Source organism: Prionailurus bengalensis, chromosome A1 (assembly GCF_016509475.1).
Source record: "Prionailurus bengalensis isolate Pbe53 chromosome A1, Fcat_Pben_1.1_paternal_pri, whole genome shotgun sequence".
NCBI lineage: Eukaryota > Metazoa > Chordata > Mammalia > Carnivora > Felidae > Prionailurus > Prionailurus bengalensis.
The window spans coordinates 98,748,962-98,772,369 of record NC_057343.1 but is presented as its reverse complement, the minus strand read 5'-3'; the positions used below and the strand labels follow the sequence as shown (position 1 = coordinate 98,772,369).

Genomic DNA, 23,408 nt, shown 5'->3' with positions numbered 1-23,408 from the left:
TCCAGGGGAATTCTACCAAACATTTAAGCAAGAGTTGACACCTATTCCCTTGAAGGTGTTCCAAAAAATAGAAATGGAAGGAAAACTTCCAAACTCTTTCTATGAAGCCAGCATTTCCTTGATTCCAAAACCAGACAGAGACCCCACTAAAAAGGAGAACTATAGACCAATTTTCCTGATGAACATGGATGTAAAAATCCTCAACAGTATATTAGCCAACTGGATCCAACAATACATTAAAAAAAATATTCACCACGACCAAGTTGGATTGATACCTGGGATGCATGGCTGGTTCAATATCCACAAAACAATTAACATGATTCATCACATCAATAAAAGAAAGGACAAGAACCATATGATCCTCTCAATAGGTGCAGAGAAAGCATTTGACAAAATACAGCATACTTTCCTGATAAAAACCCTCAAGAAGGTAGGGATAGAAGGAGCATACCTTGAGATCATAACAGCCATATATGAACGTCCCAATGTTAATATCCTCCTCAATGGGGAAAAACTGAGAAGCTTTCCCCTTAAGGTCAGGAACAAAACAGGGATGTCCACTCTCGTCACTGTTATTCAACATAGTATTTGGAAGTCTTAGCCTCTGCATTCAGACAACACAAAGAAATAAAAGGCATCCAAATCGGCCAGGAGGAGGTCAAACTTTCACTCTTTGCAGATGACATGATACTCTATATGGAAAACCCAAAAGATTCCACAAAAAACTTCTAGAATTGATTCATGAATTCGGCAAAGTTGCAGGATATAAAATCAATGCACAGAAATCAGTTGCATTCCTATATGCCAACAATGAAGCGACAGAAAGAGAAATCAAGGAATCGATCCCATTTGCAGTTGCACAAAAAACCATAAAATACCTAGGAATAAATCTAAACAAAGAGGTGAAAAATCTATACACTGAAAACTATAGAAAGCTTATGAAAGAAATTGAATAAGACACAAAAAAATGGAAAGAGATTCCCTGCTCCTGGATAGGAAGAACAAATATTGTTAAAATGTCGATATTACCCAGAGCAATCTACATATTCAATGTGATCCCTATCAAAGTAACACCAGCATTCTTCACAGAGCTAGAACAAATAATTCTAAAATTTGTCTGGAACCAGAAAAGACCCCAAATAGCCAAAGAAATCTTGAAAAAGAAAACCAAAGCAGGAGGCATCACAATCCCAGACTTCAAGCTATACTACAAAGCTGTAATCATCAAGACAAAATGGTACTGGCACAAGAACAGACACTCAGATCAATGGAACACAATAGAGAACCCAGAAATGGACCCACAAACGTATGGCCAACTAATCTCTGACAAAGCAGGAAAGAATATCCAATGGAATAAAGACAGTCTCTTCAGCAAGTGGGGCTGGGAAAACTGGACAGCGACATGCAGAAGAATGAACCTGGACCACTTTCTTACACTACACACAAAAATAAACTCAAAATGGATGAAAGACCTCAGTGTTAAGACAGGAAGCCATCAAAATCCTCGAGGAGAAAGCAGGCAAAAACCTCTTTGATCTTGCCTGCAGCAACTTCTTACTCAACACATCTCTGGAGGCAAGGGAAACAAAAGCAAAAATGAACTACTGGGATCTCATCAAAATAAAAAGCTTCTGCACAGCGAAGGAAACCATCAGCAAAACTAAAAGGCAACCGACAGAATGGGAGAAGATATTGGCAAATGATTATCAGATAAAGGATTAGTATCCAAAATCTATAAAGAACTTATCAAACTCACCACCCAAAAAACAAACAATCCAGTGAAGAAATGGGCAAAAGACATGACTAGACAATTCTCCAAAGAAGACATCCAGATGGCCAACCGACACATGAAAAAATGCTCAACATCACTCATCATCAGGGAAATACCAATCAAAACCACAATGAGATACCACCTTACACCTGTCAGAATGGCTCCCATTAACAACTCAGGCAACAACAGATGTTGGCGAGAATGTGGAGAAAGAGGATCTCTTTTGCATTGTTGGTGGCAATGCAAGCTGGTGCAGCCACTCTGGAAAACAGCATGGTGGTTCCTCAAAAAACTAAAAATAGGACTACTCTATGACTCAGCAATTTCACCACTAGGCATTTATCCACAGGATACAGGTGTGCTGTTTTGAACGGACACATGCACCTCCATGTTTATAGCAGCACTATCAACAAGAGCCAAAGTATGGAAAGAGCCCAAATGTCCATTTATGGATGAATGGATAAAAAAGATATATGTACAATGGAGTATTACTCAGCAATCAAAAAGAAGGAAATCTTGCCATTTGCAACTATGTGGATGGAACTGGAGGGTATTATGCTAAGTGAAATTAGTCAGAGAAAGACAAAAATCATATGACTTCACTCAGATGAGGACTTTAAGAGACAAAACAGATGAACATTAGGGAAGGGAAACAAAAGTAATATAAAAACAGGGAGGGGGAACAAAACAGAAGAGACTCATAAATATGGAGAACAAATTGAGGGTTGCTGGAGGGGTAGTGTGATGGGGGATGGGCTAAATGGGCAAGGGGCACTAAGGAATCTACTCCTGAAATCATTGTTGCACTATATGCTAACTAATTTGGATGTAAATTTTAAAAAATAAAAAATTAAATTAAAAAAAAAGATCAAACATTTAAAAATTATAAAATCAGGGGTGCCTGGGTAGATCAGTCCATTAAACATCCGACTTGGCTCAAGTCATGATCTTATAGTGGGTGAGATCCACATTGGGCTCTCTGCTGTCAACGTAGAGCCCGTTTCAGCAATTCTGTCTCCCTCTCTCTCTGCCACTCCCCTGAATTGCTTACTCTATCTCTCAAAAATAAATAAACATTAAAAAAACCCAAAATTTTAAAAATTATAAAATCATTAAAAGATAACAAAAAATAGAAAGAGGAAATAAAATAGGATTTATCCTATGTGATAGTATTGTCTGTGCAGAAGCCCAAAGAATCTAACAACAAACTAGAATAAGCAATTATAACAACAATGTTGAAATTAAAATGAATATACAAGGTATTTTCAATAACTAACATTCAATTAGAAGACAGTTATTGAAAATAAACATCTGGGGAGGAGGAAATAAGGAAGTATTAGCCCAAAGGTACAAAGTTCCAGTTCCGGGAAATGAGTAAGTCCTAGATATGTACTGTATCGTATACTTACAAACTTGCTAAGAGGATAGATCTTATGTCAAGTGTTTTTCTTATATATACACACACAAATAATAATAATAGTAATAGTAGTAAGAATAATAAAAAAATATTAAGGGTAGGAGGAAACCTCGAGTTGACGGATGTGTTTATGGCATAAACTAGAGACAGTTTCACAGGTGTATACTTATTTCCAAATTCATCGAGTACAGGTTTATACAGGTTTTACATGTCACTCGTACCTCAATAGGTGCCTTTAAAAAACTGAGTTACTGTGAGAGTCCACATTCAGTATTTGACTAACCCTCTCAAAGATAACAACTGAAAATACTGTTGACATTTTGTTTGAAAAGACAATTTGAAAGTACTGGAGAGTTAACCGAAAGCAAAGAGACTAGAGAGAATTGTCCTTTGAAGGAAGTGAAGCACCCTAAGTGAGATGAAGTTTTATGTAAACATGGGCTCTACTCCTAAAGACACCCACCAGTTCTCATGTTGCAGAGGTCAGAATGCAAGTTTGAGATGTCAGCACACAGACCTGGATTAGCAAGTGAGCAAGATGGCAGAAAGGCTGTAAGAGCAGCAGGGCACTCTAAAATCTGCATATGCACAGGGAAGATTCCTAGGGGCTGACTGGAAAACCTCAAGTGGCAAGCTGAAAGAAGTCACATGGATGCCAACTTCTCACAGAGGACAGGGTTTGGAGCAGGAGTTTACCAAGTCAGAGGAGTTTGGTAAACACTTCAGGTTGCCCAGAGATTCACCCTAGGAGGTCAATGTGTGATCCATTGTCAATGTATGATCCAAGAAAAAGCTCAATAGGAAGGGAATCTGAGATAACCCAGATGACAAAATTAGCAGGAAAAGAAATTCTATGACACTAAAACAGTTCTGTATTCAAAGGCTCAATGGGAAAAAAAATTGGTCATAAAGATTAAACTTATAAAGGAATCTCAACAGACAACAGGAAATAAGGAAAATAAACCAAATGGAAATTCTAGAAATGAAAAGTACAATAATTGAGAATGAAAATTTCACTGGAGAAGTTTGATAGAAGATTCTGCAGGGCAGTAGAAAAGATCAATAAACTTGAGGTTCAGTCATTTGAAATTATCCAACTTGAAGGGCACAGAAAAAAACAGAATGAAACAAATTAACAGAGCCTCAATGGAACTCTGGAACAATATTAAAAGGTATTATCATACATGAAGCTTAGGGGGCCACAGGTGGTGAGAGAGGGGGTAGGGCAGAAAAGTACTAGAAGAAAAAGAGAGCAATAATTTTCACAACTTCATGAAAAACACAATGATGTAAATGTAAAAAAGAAAATACAGAGAGACACTTACCTAGACATATCATAATCAAACTGATGAAAATCAAATATAAGTAGTGCTGAAATAATTTTCTAAATGGAGCCCCTGCCAACCAGGGTGTCACTGCAGCAAACCAAACCTCAGGTAACTTGAGTGTCCCTGTAAACTCGCCGTTTGACCGGAAATGCAGAACATCCAGTCAGCCAATGCCTCCAAACACCAAGCCAAGAAGCTCTGGGCCTTCTCACCCAAACAAGGTGACCAGGGCCCCAGCCAATCAGACACCTTCTATTTGTGTCCTCCTTGGTCTTTACTCTTTGACCTATGAAATCTTCCCATCTTCTGACCTGTTCTGCAGTTCTTTGAGAGGCCATCTCCTTCCTGAAGTGTTAACTAAAGTATGTTTTGTATCGCATCAATCATCTTCTTTAATCATTTTTTTTTTAACAGTTTGTGGCAATGAAGGATGGGATCTGAACTTGACTACTAACAGTCTATGGGACAAAAAGCCACACAGGTGAGGTGCCAGCTGAATGGTGTGAGTTCACGATTTCTCTACTTGATACCAAGGGCCATGGGTAAGTCACACGGGAATGTGAGCTTTGCTCTCTTGCATGCAGCTCTCCAATCCAAGTAAACTTTATATTTAAATATATCAATTTATTTACATATGTATTATTTATATATTGATATTACTATGGTTTAATTATAAGTATTTAAATATATAAAATATGTATCTTTCCAATTTACATATTTACATAAATATATAGTACAAATGCATAATAAATGTGTAAATATCTAAATAATATATAAATAAATACATATAACATATAAAACACAGATATATATTAAATGTTATTAAAATAAGCATATGAAAAGACATTATATATAAATTTATATTAAATATATAAACATCTAGTTCCTGGAAAGGTTCTGAGACCCTGAAAGGTTCCAGGGTAGCTACAGTGTCAGTTCACAAGAGGGAGCAGCCATTAGTAAACTCACAAAGTCTCCAGGTAAGTCCACAGAACAAAGTGCTGGGGGAACTTGGGAAATAAGACAAGAAATTCGGAAACTTTTGATCAATGGCACTACAAACCTAGGTAGGCACAAGTTGGACTATTAAAAGCCATTAGGGCATCTACCACTGTAATGTCCTCGTGAAAGAAATAACTGAGCTGTGGCTAACAGGAACCTCAGAAACCAAAGCCACAAAATTGGTGGGCATGGGTTAAGCACTTAGAAGTCCTCAGAGAGCTCATCACCTAACTCTAAGACCTCAGGGCGAGGGTAAGTCAGTCATGGAGGGGTTAGATTGACATTAGGTCACCCACCAACCTCAAGAAAACTTCTGTGCAACAAGGTACACTGTAACACACCACAAAACCCCCAATTCACACCCCTGTTTAGTATCTATTTGGCTTCAAGAGATCCAAGAGCTAGCTAAACAACCGTGATCTTCCAGTTTCAAAGAAATGGGCACGTCACCTTCCAGCTCAAACGCTTACTTTTTGTCTAAGAACTGTGGTCCCAGAAGCTCTAGATGTCTACAAAAATGGCAAAATCTTAATAAGACAACCTAGTACTACAAAGGCCATTATGAGGAATTTTCCAATTCGACAAGATTGTTCATTTAAGAAGTGTACCTGAGGGGCGCCTGGGTGGCTCAGTCGATAAAGCGTCCGACTTCGGCTCAGGTCATGATCTCACAGTTATCAAGTTTGAGCCCCACCTCAGGCTCTGTGCTGACAGCTCAGAGGCTAGAGCCTCCTTCAGATTCTGTGCCTCCCTCTCTCTCTGCTCCTCTCCTAGCTGTGTTCTGTCTCTCTCGCTCTCTCAAAAATAATTAACACTAAAAAAATGTTAAAAAAAAAAAAGTGCACCTGAAAGCAAGTGTTCCCAAATCAAACAAAGAAAATGGGGTACCTATTTTAACTGGTGTGCAGAAGCTACAAAAAGGCTTCAAAATTCCAAAACAGCATAACTGTTTCAGCTTAACTGAAAGATTGCAAAAAGTTAATGAAAAAGTAAAGACACAAGAGGTACCTCAAACAAGACTGTAGACTGACGTGACTCCTACTACTCCCCTCTATCCTCCTGTGCCTGAGAATTCAGACTCTACTAATCCTCTGTCAGAATGGCCTTTCCACTCTGAAGAGACCACAGGATCATAAACAAAAGTCCACCACATTAGTGGTCTTATCACTGCAATAGCTCCAAGGCCAGTAAACTCAAACACCTGGGTATCTCCTTGCTGTAACCTCCTACACGTCCATAATCAAAACACTGGCCCAGAAATCAGTGTCTCATTTGTAATCAACTGGGACACTAGAAAAAAGATTGTCCTCAAAGGTTTTGTACATATCTTCTGACACCAACTTGGATGTTCCCATAGCTACCATCAAAGAAGGGTCCCCATACAGGCCCCTCCCAGGGTTGATGGGACTCCAGTGTATTCTCCAGTAAACTGATACCAGTTATTCCCTTAAAGAGCTGGGGGGAAACTAAAATCAAAAGTTAATAAAATGTCAAGGCACCTGGTTGGCTCAGTTCATACAGCATGTGACTCTTGATCTTGGGATGGCTGAGTTCAAGACCCACGTTGGGTATAGAGCTTACTTTAAAAAAAAAAAAAAAAAAAAAAAGTCACAGGGGCACCTGGGTGGCTAGTCAGTTGAGCATCTGACTTCAGCTCAGGTCATGATCTCACAGCTTGTGAGTTCAAGCCCCACATCAGGGCTGACAGCTCAGAGCCTAGAGCCTGCTTCAGATTCTGTTTCTCCCTCTCTCTCTGCCTCTGCCCCAGTCAATCAATCTCTCTCTCTCTCAAAATAAATAACCATTTTTTAAAAAGTCACAATACCTTAAAAACATTTAATGAAAAGTCTGGCCAAATTTTGGTAGATACAAGGGTTACACTGTCTACTTTAAACCCCACTCACTCCAGAGGCTGCAGACAGGATCCTAGAAAAAAACTTGAAAAACCTGGTAAGGGTGAGAATTCTCACCAGAGTTCGCTCTCCCAGATGTCTGTATTTCCCAGTAGCGAGAAGGTAAAATTTTACATTTACATCCCTTACTTACCAAATCCAGATCCCTGTAAGTTGGTTTTGGAGTACTCACTGCTTGTTGATCCTTTCTACTGCCTTCTCATTTGTCCCATGTTGTGTCCTGACTACTTGGCATGGTCTTCCGCTTGCCTGAGACATGCAGACTATCAGTTCTTACAAATGTGTGCGGTTCAACCATCAGGTTGGGAGCCCCAAAATAATGACTGAATGCATGAATCAGTTAATTCATTTATTAAAGCATGACAAGCTGCTTCTAACTATTGCATGATTGATACTTTCAAAAAGAGATGATTCTAATTTCAAAAAGCTCTGTCGAGCTTTTAAAAATTGAAATAAAGAAGGAACATGTAAAGAAATACATGAGGGATTTGCAATCTTTGAGTAAAAATCTGTTGTGCTTTCTTTATTTACTGCTGAAAGCCTTAAGGTGTTTGAAGAATAAATGAACTGCTTCTTTAAAAGTGTGAAATAAGTGTAACAAGAGCTAGGAGGTCACAGGCTTTGGGTCCTGTCGTTAGTCTTTCATTTCATAGATACTTTTGGATCTTGTTAAAAGGTTTTTTTTATACAGAAACTCCATACTGGCACAAAACAATCTTATTATCACACTCTTTTTCAACTGAACCAACAGAAAAGTAGCATCAATCTTAAAACACTGAAGCCAGTAGTCCTTGGGCCTGACTGCACACTCCTGTATGTTACAAGTGGGAAGACAAGACTGGGAAAGAGGAAGAAGAGACTCAAAGGGAGAAATTAAGTGCAACAGTTTGAAGAAATGATAAGGTAATTCAAACTTAGCTACCATAGGTTTTACGTGCTCAAAAATATAATATTATATATTGTATATATAGATATAAAGCACATATATACTAAACTCAGATTTATTTTATATATAATCATCTTCAAGTAAGATACTGGTGAACTGTATCCATATGCATTGAAGAAGAAGCAAGAAAGCATTGGTGAAAAAATACTGTATTATAAGAAAAACAGCATGGGCTTTAGCCATGGGTCTACCTAGGGTCTATATATTAGACGTACATTTGGTGGGAAATAAGAAAATACCCATAAATTAATGGTGGGCTGCAAGTGATAATGGGATAATCAATAAAAAGATTTAATCATCTAGCCTACAAAAAAATATGGAGGTAGGCAATCTTTGATGGTAAGATATAATGATAGAGAGACCTTCTATGGATGGTAGGATATAAAGATAGAGAGAAGGTCTCTAGAGAGGTCTCTAGAGAGAGACATTCTATCTTTATATCCTACCATCCTTTCAAGAATTTGCTTCTCCCATCATAGTTGTAAAGTAGCTGCTAAGTCCCAGGAATTGAGCCCAAAATATAAGAGGGAACGGGAAGGCATCAGATGCGTATGTTCCTCTCAGTAATTTTCAGAACTCCCAAAGAGAGTTCTGCTGAAGTTTCATTGGCATCAAGTGTCATATGCCCACTCCTGGCTGCTGCAGGGACTGGGTATCAAGCTGTATCAGACTTTCATGTAGAGGCAGAAAGGACTGAGGTAATCAGGAATAAGTCATTTGGTTTTCTGACCAAGTGTTAGCTACAAGTAGAACACCTTCACCTTCACTATGGATCCATTAACATCCCAAACCTCTCTCTCCACACATGGAAAATATCTTCCTCTCCACTGTGTTGGGACACTTAAATAATAAAATACATGAAAGCATTTAGAATAATGTTTGGGACATTCAACACTCAAGACATAGAACTGTTCCCTCTTTTCAGGACTAAAGTTCCTCCTGTTACTTATTAGCACAGTAATAGACTTGTTTATTAGAATTTCTTATTTTTCTAACTTAAAAAATAAAGAACCACTTCACATATCATTACAGTTTGAAACCCAAACTAAATGAACCCCACTGGACAATTATAGCCCAGACTCTCTTGTGTCTGGAGTGGGTACAGCTACTTTCATAATGTGGCCTTGAACAGGTTTACTACACATTTTTTCTTTTAATTTTTCTTTTTCACATTTTTTTATTTTTCATTCCTGCCCCTCAATACCCCCTCAAATCTCAATACCCCATTATTAGGACCAAATTTAAGCACGCATCTATTGATTAGGACTCCCAACTATATGTGACAGACAGGAATCCAATTTAAACTGGCTTAAATAATTTAAGGTTAAAAAAAAAAAAAAAAGGCTTAATGACTCATGCAACTGAAAATTCCAAGGGGATATCAGCTTCAAATAACGTGGTGGAATCTATCTCCTGTGTCTATGTCTCTGTTACTAGTCTCAACAACCTCTCAAAGAAATGGCAAAGTGGCTCCTAGCATTTCTAGGTCTGCATCCCAGCGACACACGAAGCCCACAAAATGAGAAAGCATCTGATTCCCAATATTCCAGCACAACTTTCATAATTATACTGACTCAGGACATACATTTTTGGGTTAAGATCACAGACTCTACAACCAGAACTGGTTTATGTCATGACTCAGGGCTTAGTACTTGTGTCTCTGATCAATTTGTTTAACTTCTGTGAGCTTTAATCTTGTCCCCTGTAAAATAGTACTTACTTCCTGAATCAACTGGGGGACAAGTGATTTGGATTATTTGTGGGATTAAATTAGTTAATATATCGGGGGCACCTGGGGGGCTCAGTCAGTTAAGCGTCCAACTTCAGCTCAGATCGTGATCTTGAGATTCATGAGTTCGAGCCCTGCATCAGTCTCTGTGCTGACTGTTCGAGCCTAGAGCCTGCTTCAGATTCAGTGTCTCCCTCTCTCTGCCCTCCCCTGCTTGCACTCTGTCTCTCTTTTTCTCAAAATAAATAAAAACATTTTAAAAACTAGTTAATAAATCTAAAGTACTTACAGTAGTGTTATCTAAGTATTAGTTTCTGATGTTGTCTCTAAAACAGTTTGTATCTCTAGAAGAATGAGAGTAAAATACATTGAGTGCCATATCCACCCTGGGGTAGATGTGGTTTACTATAGTCAAAAAAGTTTCTATGTGGCCTTGAAAAAACTCATAGATCTCTGCAATAATTTCAGTAACTGTTCTTCAAAACAAAGCCAAATTTTGTACTTCAAAGAGGGCTTTGGCAAGTGCATATATATCTACTTCTATATTAATGTATTAAAGGGTACCATTAGAGGTCATTAGCCATTAAACAGAAACAAGGAGAAGGAGCCATTTTAGACTCTTGAGCAAAGACAATCCAGAAAAACATGATTTCAAGTTCACGAAGAACATTGGATTCCTTTGACTAATTCTACAGAATTTATTATCATGGCCATAAGTCACATTCTATATCAGAACCACGAAAGATAGTGCTCCTTTCATTCAGACATATTTCAGAAATGGCTTCATTACTATTTCCTAATACAACAAGAATCCATATTTGCAGTGTTGATCCTTGGACATTAGTAGCAATGGACTCAAGTTGCATGTTTTCTAAAGAGGCAGTCAGTAATTCCTCAAATCTGCATCTGTCTCCCAGTTGCTTCCCCAACCACACCACACACACACACACATACACATACACACACACACACACACACACACACAAGCACACACACCAGCAAGCACAGAGGACAAAAATGTTTTTCGGGTTTTTTTCTAAATAATATATGTAGGTTATGCATATGTGATTTATAGTAAATACTCAATAACTACTTAAGCCGAATGATCTTGTTTACTGGATGGACTCTATAGTCTGTAATCTTTGTAAATGGTGAATATGTTAAACGGAGTTTTATATTAGGGTTTCACTGGGTGCTCATGTTTGGCTGGGGGGTATCATATAGAGATGCTCTGTGTGTAGTACATGGTGTGGGCTGGCAGTATTGTTCTTAAGGTAGAAGACTGTGTGTTACGGTAAGTTATCTGAAAAGTGGAGGTATGGTATGTGAGTAGTGTTTGTGCATGGGGGTAATAGTAAAAAAAAAAAAAAAATTAATGGAGTACAACCTATTGGCTGCCCAATCAGAATGAAACAATGAGAAAATGAAGGAACAAAAGCCATAAACAATCTATGCAGCCTTATCAAATCACAGCAGTTTAGTATCAATCATGTATATGCTTGCACATATCTCATGTTAGGCCTACAATAAGAATTCAGTTTACTGGCATTCAATAAATTGGCATTTATTGAGGGTCTCCCACATGTTGGGCCCCATTTCGATACTAGGTTATGGGAAAACAAGCATCTGCTTTGGGGTGTACAGTCCCATATGGCTTACAAAGATGTATGCCCCAATCTGTTCTCCCCTCTCCTTGGCAAAAAGTCAGGTCAGTGTGTGATCCCATAACTCACAGGCAAGTCCTGCAGTTAACAAGTTCAGACACATAGGATTATTTACTTTTTGTTCATTTGTCTTTGCTTGCATCTCCAAATTGTCTAACATATTGTTATTTTCAGTTTATTTCCGTCTCTTCCCTTTAGGATACAGTAAGGTGTACTTAGAGAAATATACATGTAAATGAAAAAAATAAGAAGCCTTACAATCAGATTTCACCCTCCTTTCTCAACTGGAGCTATGCTTCTATATTCGGCCAAGTTTTATCAAAAATGGTAAGTTTGGGTTGTTAAGTTTTATGAGGATGGAAATCCTTCCCTGTTTTTTAGATTTTATATTGAAGAGTTTGGTTTCAGGAAGGGAGCTAATCACACCTAAGGCTTTCAAAGAACAGAGAAATTTTTAAGTACTTTGGAACTCCTACTCAACGTGCAGTCAACACAATTTGACCCTGAGGACACAGTCTTCTTCAAGAGTGTATGATAACAGAACCATTTTAAGGATCTAGTGTTTATAGCTGTTTGTAGTCAGAATACCATCACTTCCCTTCCCTCTGGCAAAAAAATCAGGGAACTTCAGTAGCATTCATTTGACTACTTGAGTATATCACAAGATGTGGTTTTGAGAGCAATGAGTAGCCCATCTATAGGTTTTCATCCCTGCATGGAGTTTTTTTGGTTTGTTTCCCCACAACAGCATTCTGAACAGGCTCTCTTATTTTTACAACCAAATGTCCAACTAAACTGTGTGAAATAAATTCTGAGTATGTGAGAAAGTCAAAAGTAGGTGTGGGCTTAATCACGAGATGGATCAGAAAATACTTCAGAGTAAGGGAAAGACATGAAGTTGACCACAAAGCAGGGAAGAATTCACACAAGTGAAACATGTAAGGGAAGAGACTCCTATAGAGTAAAAAGCACATGAAATGTGTAAAGGTAAAATGCTAAAGCTATGTGAAGAGAGTAGCAAAGTGTGGCCCAATTTCATCAGCAGTTGCTGAAGAACTAATGGATAAACTAAGCACAAAAGGACAAACCCATCAAACTGGCAAACCCATCAAAGGGCACCAAAGACTGTGAGCCATTTTAGGCTCTTGGGCAGGGAGAGAATCTTAGCAAAGGTGCTTTAGTCCAGGAGACCCTGCAACATAAATCAGAGGTAATGAAGCAGAAAACAGGAGCTTCCTTAAGAAACAAACTAGGTAACAATGACATCAAGCCCTTGATGAATTCAACAAAACCCGAAGTCAAAAGCTGATCTCACTGTAGTTCATCAAGGCAACAGTGACAGTGCTGACTGTAGCTTTTATTCTGCAAATGTGGCAAAATACCTCAGTTGTGAAGTCTTTTCTTCACATTTTTTTTTTCAAATAATGATTGCCTTCAGTTTATCTTTCAATTGGGTGGTTGTCTCTCCCCTTTCATCTTACCACAAGCTCAAGACCATAGGTTATAATGATAGCTTCACGGCAATGGTGGAGAGGAAGTACATTCTGTAAATGGGAGAATTTCACAGATCCTGGAGCCCTTGGTCTTTGATGGGGTGTCAGGCAACAATGGGGATAAAACTTTGTAAGCAATGGCAATCAGATTTCTCTGTAACAAAACAGAGCAAATCTTGTATATTTTTCTAGTAGACATTGGGTCCCAAGGCAGATATTCAACTCAAGTTATCAGAAAAAGAAATATCTTAGAAAGATATGTGAAATTTCATGAAGTCTGAAAACAGTAATAAGGTACCACCAGTTCACAAAAGCTAAAAGTTCTTTTAATTTCCTCCAGGGCTATCTGATTCTGCATCTCTGTTTTCCTCTAAGCAGCTATTATCTCCTCACTGTCTATACACTTTCTTCCTAGGCTCCCGTGGGGTGCTTCTGCCCCTTTCCAACACTATATGAGACATAACTTTAGTTTTCCATTTTGCTGAATTTGGTCAGGTGGCATGGACCTTTTTGATTCCAGTGCCTACTACCTTCTATTCCTTCTTATCTCATTTTTTAAAATTATTTATTTCAAAAATCTCATTTTAAAAATAATAGCTCTAGGATTGCCTGGGTGGCTCAAATGGTTAAGCGTCCGACTTCAGCTCAGGTCATGATCTCACAGTCGTGAATTCCAGCCCTGCTTTGAGCTCTGTGCTGACAGCTCAGAGCCTGGAACCTGCTTGGAATTCTGGGTCTCCCTCTCTCTGCCCCTCCCCAACTCACACTCTGTCTCTGTCAAAAATAAATAAACATTAAAAAAATAAAATAAAATAATAGCTCTAGAAGTAATTTTTCTCACTGTGGAAAAGAAAATCACATAGGATAGACACATCAGAGGAAAAAAGGACAAAGTCACCTGAAATGATGAGGTAATTCACATTAAACAATTTGATGGCAGTAGTAGGAGTTTGCGAGGGCCTGCCATAACAACACAGTACAGACCAGGTGACTTGAAGAGCAGAAATTCGTTTCTCAGGGTTCTGGAAGCTGAATTCCGAGATCAAGATATTGGTAGGTTAGGTTTCTTCCAAGGCCTCTGAGGCTTGCAGATGGCTACCCCCTTGTTGGGGCTTCACATGGCCCTTTCTCTGTGCACACAAACCCCTGATATCATCTTCTCTTCTTGGATCAGGGCCCGACACTTGTGAGCTCATTTAACCTTACTCACCTCCTTAAAGACTCTATTACCAAACACAGTCACACGGGAGTTAGGGCTTCCCCTGTGAATTTTGGGAAGTTAAATTTAAGCCATAATAATGACCATGTTTTATTTTTTATTTATTTTTATTTATTTGTTTTGGGAGAGAGCAAGTAGGAGAGAGGCAGAGAAAGAGGGAGAGAGAGAGAACACAGGGCATTGAGCACTATGTGGGGCTCAGTCCCACAAATTGTGGGATCATGACCTGAGCTGAGATCTAGAGTCAGACACCCAAATGACTGAGCCACCCAGGCACTCCATAGTGACCATATTTTAAAACATCTCCCCTTTCTCACATGTACACACATTTTTACACATATATAGGTATAACTTTTGTATGAATTGAATCCTATATCATGTCCTTTATTTAATCTGGGAACTTCCTGTTTCTTATAGTCTTATTTTGGCCTCTCCCTTCTTTCCTTTGCCTGAACAACACATATCAAATAACCAACACAAATAACCCTATGTGTTTATTTCCATATTATTCTATGCATAGAAAATAAAATCAAAGGGCTCTTTGACACTTTATTTTTAATGTGATCATGTTTTATATACATTTCTGCAATTTCCGTTCCTTAGATAACAATACATCATGGAAATTTATGCTGGTCACTGGGTAAAGCTCTAACCCACTCCTTATAACAAATGCATAACATTCTGTGCAATAAATGTATCACAGTTTATTCAATCATTCTCCTCCTTAGGTGACATTAATTTCATTTTCAATTTGTTGTCATTGCCAACTGCATAGCAGTTGCACACATATGCACAAGTCCCTAATATTCTAATTTATTTAGAATAGAGTCACAAGAGCTTTAATGCTGGGTCAAAGTTTATGTGTATATTTAAATTTTCTAGATCTCACTAAATTGCTCACTTAAAAGGATGTAATAACTCATATTTCTACTAAAATTACACGAGTATACACTTTTCTCCATCATCCATGCCAGCAAAAGGAATTATCACTAATTTAACTACCTGCCAATCTCATGGAGGTGAAATGAATGCTCACTGTTACTTACATTTTCATTTTTCCAAACACAGTGAGACTGAGTGGAAGTTTACCAGCCATGGTCTTCACCATAAACTGGATTTTTAAAAAATATTCATTGTTCATTTCTTTCATGGGATTATTTATCTTTTAGTTTCCACCCTTTTATATTTTGCACTTTATTGATATTGTCCATTCACCTCTCATATTATGATAGGGTATTTCCCAATATATTCCTTAAGTTTTCACATTGTTTATGATATCTTTGGCATGCAAAAAAATACACATGCAATGTGTGCAGTCACATATATCTATCTTTTCCTTTACAGCTTCCAAATTGCCAGCCTTTATAAAAGTTCTCCTCATATATTCAATTACAACACATTGTCTTTTCTCCTGTCTTCCTCAATTAACAAAACCAAACCAGACTCGAAATATGCATCTCTTACCTCCATAATCTCAAGTATTTTACACAGAGAGATTTGGCCCCCCTATCAACGCTCAGCCCTCTCACAAGATCAGGAAGCCCTGTGTCTAAACACTCACTCAAGACATCCAGGTATTTACCTGGGAGTTATTTTGGTACTTAGATAATATTTTCAAACATATTATTTTATTTCTGAGTTTTCCTGATAAAAAATATTACTGAGTGTTAACTTTATTAAAGACCGTTGGACAAATAATTCAAAATACATTTTGGCTTAATAAATAACCCTGGGGATTATTAATAACCAAGTGAAATTGTTTTCTGTTATATGGAAATATTCTAAATGCCTTTTCAAATTGCAGTTCAAATATCTCCAACACAATGCCCCCTTAGAAGGGCCCCATAAATGTCTATGGTCACCACCTGCGAGAACAGGAAGCATGGTGGAAGAGAAGTTTTACTAGAAAGGGGCAGTGATCTCAGTCAAATGCACTTAAAATAGCCAACTATTTCAAACTCCACAAAAGCATATGAACATCTGAATCACTCCTACAGCATCTCCAATGTAAGCTTACACTTCTCTGGCTTCATAGTAAACCATGCTTTGGTGATCCACCACACGGTTTCTTTCTATTCTAAGGGAATACAAACTCTCCACCAGAATAATTAATTACCCTAGAACAACACCTCTGGAACAGACTGCTGCTACTGTGACCTCCTCTGCCCGTGGAGTCCAGAAACCTATGATCCAGGTGTCCTCCTGTCCTAAACCTTCCCCTACAATCACTGTCTGGGAGTTTCTTCTCTTCACAGATCTATCTCAGCACCAGCCATGGAAGTTGATGCATTTCTTTTGAGTTTTTATGAGAGATTTTTTTTTTCTTCTGAGTGTGGCGAGCCATGTATCTTCAACCTCCATCTGGGAAGAATAACAGATGTTCTGTTACAAAATTGATAAAATTGATCAGGTCCTAAAGGTGCATGTGTGCCCAAAGATAGATGCATGTGTGTCCAAAAATAAGCACTGAAGTTGTGTCCAGCAGAGAATGAATGAACACTGTTCCTCAGCAAACTCAGCCTTCACTATCCTTTTCCCCTTAGGAAGCTGAATCTGCCTGCTTCCAGAGTCTCTATATGTCAGGGTCTTTCTTCGATGGCTGCTGGTTTGTCAATGCCTTAAAATTCATACTCTCCTGGACTATCTTACTCTCCTGAAATGGCAGGTATAGATTTGGAGCCTGCCCTGACTCTGTGGCACAAATGCCCTGGTGGATTTCCAAGTGGGAAAAGACCAAACTGAAGCAAATGTCCATGGTCATCAATCAGCTGGGAGCACTGCTCCCAGCTCTCTCTGACCTGCCTGGTGAAATATCTGTGTTTTCCTCTAGTCGAAGATCAGAACCCCAAATGCCTACAGGAACCTGACAGAGTAATATAAATGAAAGACTCTGGTGAGGTGTAAAAAAAAATCAAAAACAACCATCAGAAGTACTTTCAGTCAAGTATTTAGAAATGTATTGGTAAACTAGCTCTCTGGAAACAAAACAAAACAAAACAAAAACCTGATTTCTGGTGTTTTCCATTTTATGTGCTATAAATATTCCTACCATTGCCTCCTTCAAGTTACTAATGGTTAACAACTAGGTCAAGACATCATGCTAAGTGACATAAGTCGGTAGAGGACAATTACTGCATGAGGCAACTTACATGAGGTATCTAAAAAGTCAAACTCATAGAAAGAGAGTAAAATGCTGGTTTCCAGGGACTGAAAGAAGGTGGAAATGGAGAGCTATCCTGGTCAACAGGTATAAGGTTTCAGTTATGCAAGATGAGTAAGTTCCAGAGATCTGCTGTACAGCATTATGCTCATAATCAATAATACTATATTGTACACTTGAAAAATATGTTAAGAGGGTAGATCTCATTTTAAGTATTCTTACTACAATTTTTTAAAATCCTGAATATTTAAAAATTGATCCTCAAGAGACAGCATAAACTGACTCTATCACACCGCTGAAAATACGGCTTTAGCACATGAAATAATATACGATATATATACAACATTAGATTATATTGTCAAATCTAAATTTTAAAAACTAAATGTTTGGGGGTAGGTCCCTGGGTGGCTCAGTCAGTTGAGCATCCAACTTTGATTCCTGTCATGATCTCAAGGTTCGGGAGTTCAAGCTCCACGTCAGGCTCTGAGCTGACAGTGCAGAGCCTGCTTGGGATTCTCTCCCTCCCTCCCTCTCTCTTTCATTCTCTCTCTCTCTCTCTCTCTCTCTCTCTCTCTCTCTCTCTCTCTCTCTCTCCCGCTATCAAAAATAAACATATAACATTTAAAAACAAAAACTAAATGTTAGAAAGTTTAAAAATTGTTAATCAATTATTTTTGGTTATTGGGTATTGTTGCCTATGTATCTGAAAAACAAAATCTGTAATTTTTGTGGGCTAACATGGTGACAGCTAGTTTTGTATTTCACAATGTGATACACAGCACACAACTTATTCTTAAATCCTTTAAATGGCACAATATTTAACTTCACTCAGTTTCATAACAAAAAACTATGTCTGTTTACACATACACTTCAAAACTTGAATATATTATTTGCACAATGGTCTTAATATTTAGGTAACATCTCTTAAAAATTTATAAAATGTTTAAATTCAGTTTCAGCATCAAATTTCACTGTAGTTCAACAACTTCAATTCACATGTTCCTTTCTCCCCAATACTGTAAATTGAACCAGTCTAATTGAATAATGTGGTTCATTTTTATAAGCATGGACATCAGGGAACATTTGGGGGACTCTATACTTCAACTTCTAAATTTTGCATATGTATTGTAGGTTATTGCTTTAATTTCTGATTACTGGAAGCATGAGAAAGGGGGCAAAACTCTTTGTTGTAAAATGATTTTCCCAAAGATAGTTTTATTAGGAATATATAAATTATGTCTTTTTTAATTAATAAACTTTATTTACTAGGTAATTTTTAAGTTCACAGCAACACTGAGAGGAAAGTACAAAGTTTCCCATATACCTCCTTTCCCCATGCCCACAATTTCTCCAACTACTGGCATCCTTCACTGTAATATACATGTGTTACAAATGATGAACTGCTTGGGGCACCTGGGTGGCTCAGTCAGTTAAGCGTCCGACTTTGACTCAGGTCACGATCTCTCGGTTTGTGAGTTCAAGCCCTGCGTCGGGCTCTGTGCTGACAGCTCAGAGCCTGGAGCCTGTTTCAGATTCTGTGTCTCCCTCTCTCTCTGCCCCTCCCCTGCTAACCGTCTGTCTCTCTCTGTCTCTGAATAATAAATAAATGTTAAAAAAAAAAAAAGATGAACTTCTTGGATACATTTCATATGTTTTTGAATAACAAATTTTGAATACTCTTTCAGAAAATCATTAAACCTACTGAGATGGGATTTAATATAAAACTAAAAGCCCAAGTCTTCAATCTTCAGTGTAAACTTAAGGCAAGGATGTACCTGCCCTAAGATGACAATGACCAAGTCCATTTCTCCAATAGTGGCTTTCCTGACCACAACATGGATAAATTAGGACTGTGAGGTTTAACAGTAAATTCACAGGCAAAGGTGCTAAAATGTCTTTTTTTTTTTTTTAATGTTTATTTATTTTTGAGAGAGAGAGAAGGGGAGAGAGTGCAAACGGGGAAGGGGCAGAGAGAGGGAGAGAGAATCCCAAGTGCTATCAGCATAGAGCCCAACACACAGGGCTCAATCCTAGAAACAGTGAAATAGTGAAATCAAGACCTGTGCTGAAATCACAAGTGGGATGCTTAACTGACTGACCCACCCAGGTGTCCCTAAAATGTCTATGTCTTGAGCATAAGGACTCGCTACAATTTATAGTGTTAATTACCATGCCCATGATATGTTCTAATTTTCAACCCAAAAATATTTGTTACATATTGCAAAAATCAACTCAGTTCTTTGTGCTTTCACAATGTTACTATGTTAGAGTGAAGTTTTGAATTAAGTCAGGTGTTATCACTAATTATAGGAAAACCGTATCTAACAGGCTTGCTAATTTTGCAGCTTTTTCTGTACAAAGAAATAACAAATCTGTGCTTCTGGAAGTTATATAGGTTTCAATGTACAAAAGTATTTTGTTCACATCAAAATTCTCATTTCAAAAATCATGACTAAAGTAGAGATGTAATATAAATATAGATGCAGATACTCACAAGATGAAATAATCAATAAGAACCACAACAAACTATCCAACTCTTTCATGCTATTTGTCATATAGATCTCTTCCTTAGTGAACAATTTCTGGTTAGACTTATAAATTATTTTACTAGCTACAACACATAACTTCTGCTCTACTAACAATCTGTATAAAATCAAAATCTATAAAACAACTTGATGCCTGCTTTTTTCAGTGAATCTGTGACTTCCAATTCTGCCCAAAATGAATTTAAAAAAACCCTGAATTTACAGTATCAACTAAAAAGATAGGAGCCTGAAGAAAATATTTGAAACAAAGGTTTTAAAGACATTGGACACTGGGCTATGAAGACGACATGAGAAACAAGATTCTGTCTGTGATTGTCCCAATTGATTTCCTTGAGAGACTTTTCAGGCTGAAGCACAGGCAAGGGAACCTGGGGGTGAGCCCAGTACATTCCCTGAGATGAGGAGGCATGTCTGATAGACCAGGAAAACAGACACAAAATTTCACAGGGCAGAGTATCAAAAGAGAAGAGATAAGCACGAGAAAACTCCAGAGAATTGCATGAAGATTCCATTCAGTATTAAGCAGAGTATGCATGGAATGAGACTACCAGATGATGGTGGGGGAGGAGAGGGAAGCCAACAGAGAGATTAGAGAGAAAAGAATAGACACTCAGAAAGGACTGAGAATAATACTGGTTATCAAGAGCCAGACTACAAACCCTCATAATTCCTGGGGGCATTGGGTAGAAGATTTAGAATGGTCTTGCCTCAGAAGTAGAAAATAATTATCCCTAGGCTAAATGCTACTCTGGTACTGACTAATGCCAAAAACAAAATGTGAAAGAATCAAACTGTATCCAAATAATTTATAACCACATTCCATAACAAAATTCGACTATAAGAAACATAAAATTTTCAAGCACCCAACAAGGTGAAACATCACATGTCTGGCATCCAATCAAAAGTTAGCGGGCATTGGGGCGCCTGGGTGGCGCAGTCGGTTAAGCGTTCGACTTCAGCCAGGTCACGATCTCGCGGTCCCGGAGTTCGAGCCCCGCGTCAGGCTCTGGGCTGATGGCTCAGAGCCTGGAGCCTGTTTCCGATTCTGTGTCTCCCTCTCTCTCTGCCCCTCCCCCGTTCATGCTCTGTCTCTCTCTGTCCCAAAAATAAATAAACGTTGAAAAAAAAAATTAAAAAAAAAATTAGCGGGCATTAAATAAGGGCAAAAATAACTATACACAATGAGAAGAAAAATCGATAAATCAAAAGACTCAGGGCTAACACAGAGGATGGAATGAGCAGACAAGAACATTAAAATGAATATTACAATTGCATTCCATGTGTTCAAAAAACTATAAGATTGAACATGCTAAGTAACACCTTGAAGATATAAAAAAGATCATACTGAATTTATGATTAAAACTACAATGAGTTAGGGTGCCTAGGTGGCTCAGTCAGTTGAACATCCGACTTCAGCTCAGGTTCTAATCTCGCAGTTCATGAGTTTGAGGCCACGTTGGGCTCTGTACTGACAGCTCAGAGCTCGGAGCCTGTTTCAGATTCTGAGTCTCCCTCTCTGTGTCCCTCCCCCACTCGTGTTCTCTCTCTCTCTCTCTCTCAAAAATAAACATTTAAAAAAATTTTTTTAAACTATAATGAGATCAGATAAAACTACGACATCTGAGAGTAAATATACACTTGTTAAGATTAATAGCAGATTACACATTGCAGAAGAAAATATCACAGAACTTGAAAATGCAGCAATATAAACAATCTCACTGCTCACTCTGGCAGCACATGCACTAAAATTGGAACAACAGAGAGAAGATTAGCATAACCCCTGCACAAGGATGACACAAATTTCTGAAGTATTCCATATTTTTAAAAACATTCATAAGTACAAGGGCGCCTTGGTGCCTCAGTCAGTTAAGCCTCTAATTCTTGATCTCAGCTCAGGTCACAATCTCAGTTTCAGGAATTTGAACCCCACATCGGGCTCTGTGCCGACAGCGTTGAGCCTGCCTGGGATTCTTTCTCTCCTCTCTCTCTGCCCCTCCCCTACTAGTGCTGTATGCGCCCCCCTCTCAAAATAAATAAACATTAAACAAAAATTTTTTTAAAGATTCATAAATACAGAGTACAAACTGGTAGATGCCAGAGGGAAATGAGTGGGGAGGGGGGATGAATGAAATACATGAGGGGGATCAAGAAGTACAATCTATCAGTTATAAAATAGTCATGGAGATGAAACATAAAACACAAGGAATATAATCAAATCACTGTAATAACATTGTACGGTGACAGATGGCAACTGCACTTACCATGGTGAACAACGTGTAATGTACAGAATCGTCAAATTACTGTGTTGTATACATGAAACTAATATAACGTTGTATGTCAACATTGTATTCTTCGGTTAGAAAAATAACATTAAAAAATAATCCCAAATGAAACTGAGAAAAAAAATGTTTTAAAAGACTTAAAAACAAAAATGAACACAGCATCACTGACCTGTGGGACAATATTAACTGGCATAATATAGGTGCAATGAGAGTCTTCAAAGAAGGGGAAAAGAGGACAAAAAACATATCTGAAGAAATAATGGCTTAAAAATTTCCAAATTTGACAATAATAAAGATGTAAAGCTTAACAAAAACTAAGCACAAGAAACATGAAGAAAACTACAAAAGAATGCATCATGATCTAACTGCTCAGTAACAGTGATGTAGAGAAAGTCTTAAAAACACTAGGAGAAGGGCACCTGGGTGATTCAGTCGGTTAAACATCTGACCTCAGGTCAGGTCATGATCTCGTGGTTCACGGGTTTGAGCCCCCCGTCAGGCTCTGTGTTGACAGCTCAGAGTCTGGATCCTGCTTCGGATTCTGTCTCTCCCTTTCTCTGTATCCCTTCCCCGCTCACACTCTGTCTCTCTCTCTCTCAAAAATAAATAAACATTAAAAAAAAAAATTTTTTTTTAAAGCACCAGGAGAAAAAGACACGTTACACAGAGAAGAACAAAGCACGACAGATTTCATATCAGTGACAATGCAATATCTCTAAATTATTTCAATAAATACTTTCAAGCATTTTAGTACTGTCAACCTAGGATTCTATGCCCAAACTATCTCTCAAAAATGAGATAAAATAAATATCTTTTTCATTCAGACACATAAAAACTGAAATAATTCATTTGCAACAGACTTGCACTGTAACAAATGTTAAATGAAGCCCTCCAAGCACTGGAAAATTTTATCAGATGAATATGTATAATTACATAAA

General features: G+C 38.0%; 1 non-coding gene across 1 annotated transcript; it reads left to right on the top strand.

Annotated features, from left to right (window-relative positions):
* Positions 1-21,906: 21,906 nt before the first annotated feature.
* On the top strand, positions 21,907-22,011 carry LOC122496351. The gene has a single exon (XR_006300779.1). It is a non-coding gene; the product is annotated as a U6 spliceosomal RNA (small nuclear RNA).
* The last annotated feature ends 1,397 nt before the right edge of the window (positions 22,012-23,408 follow it).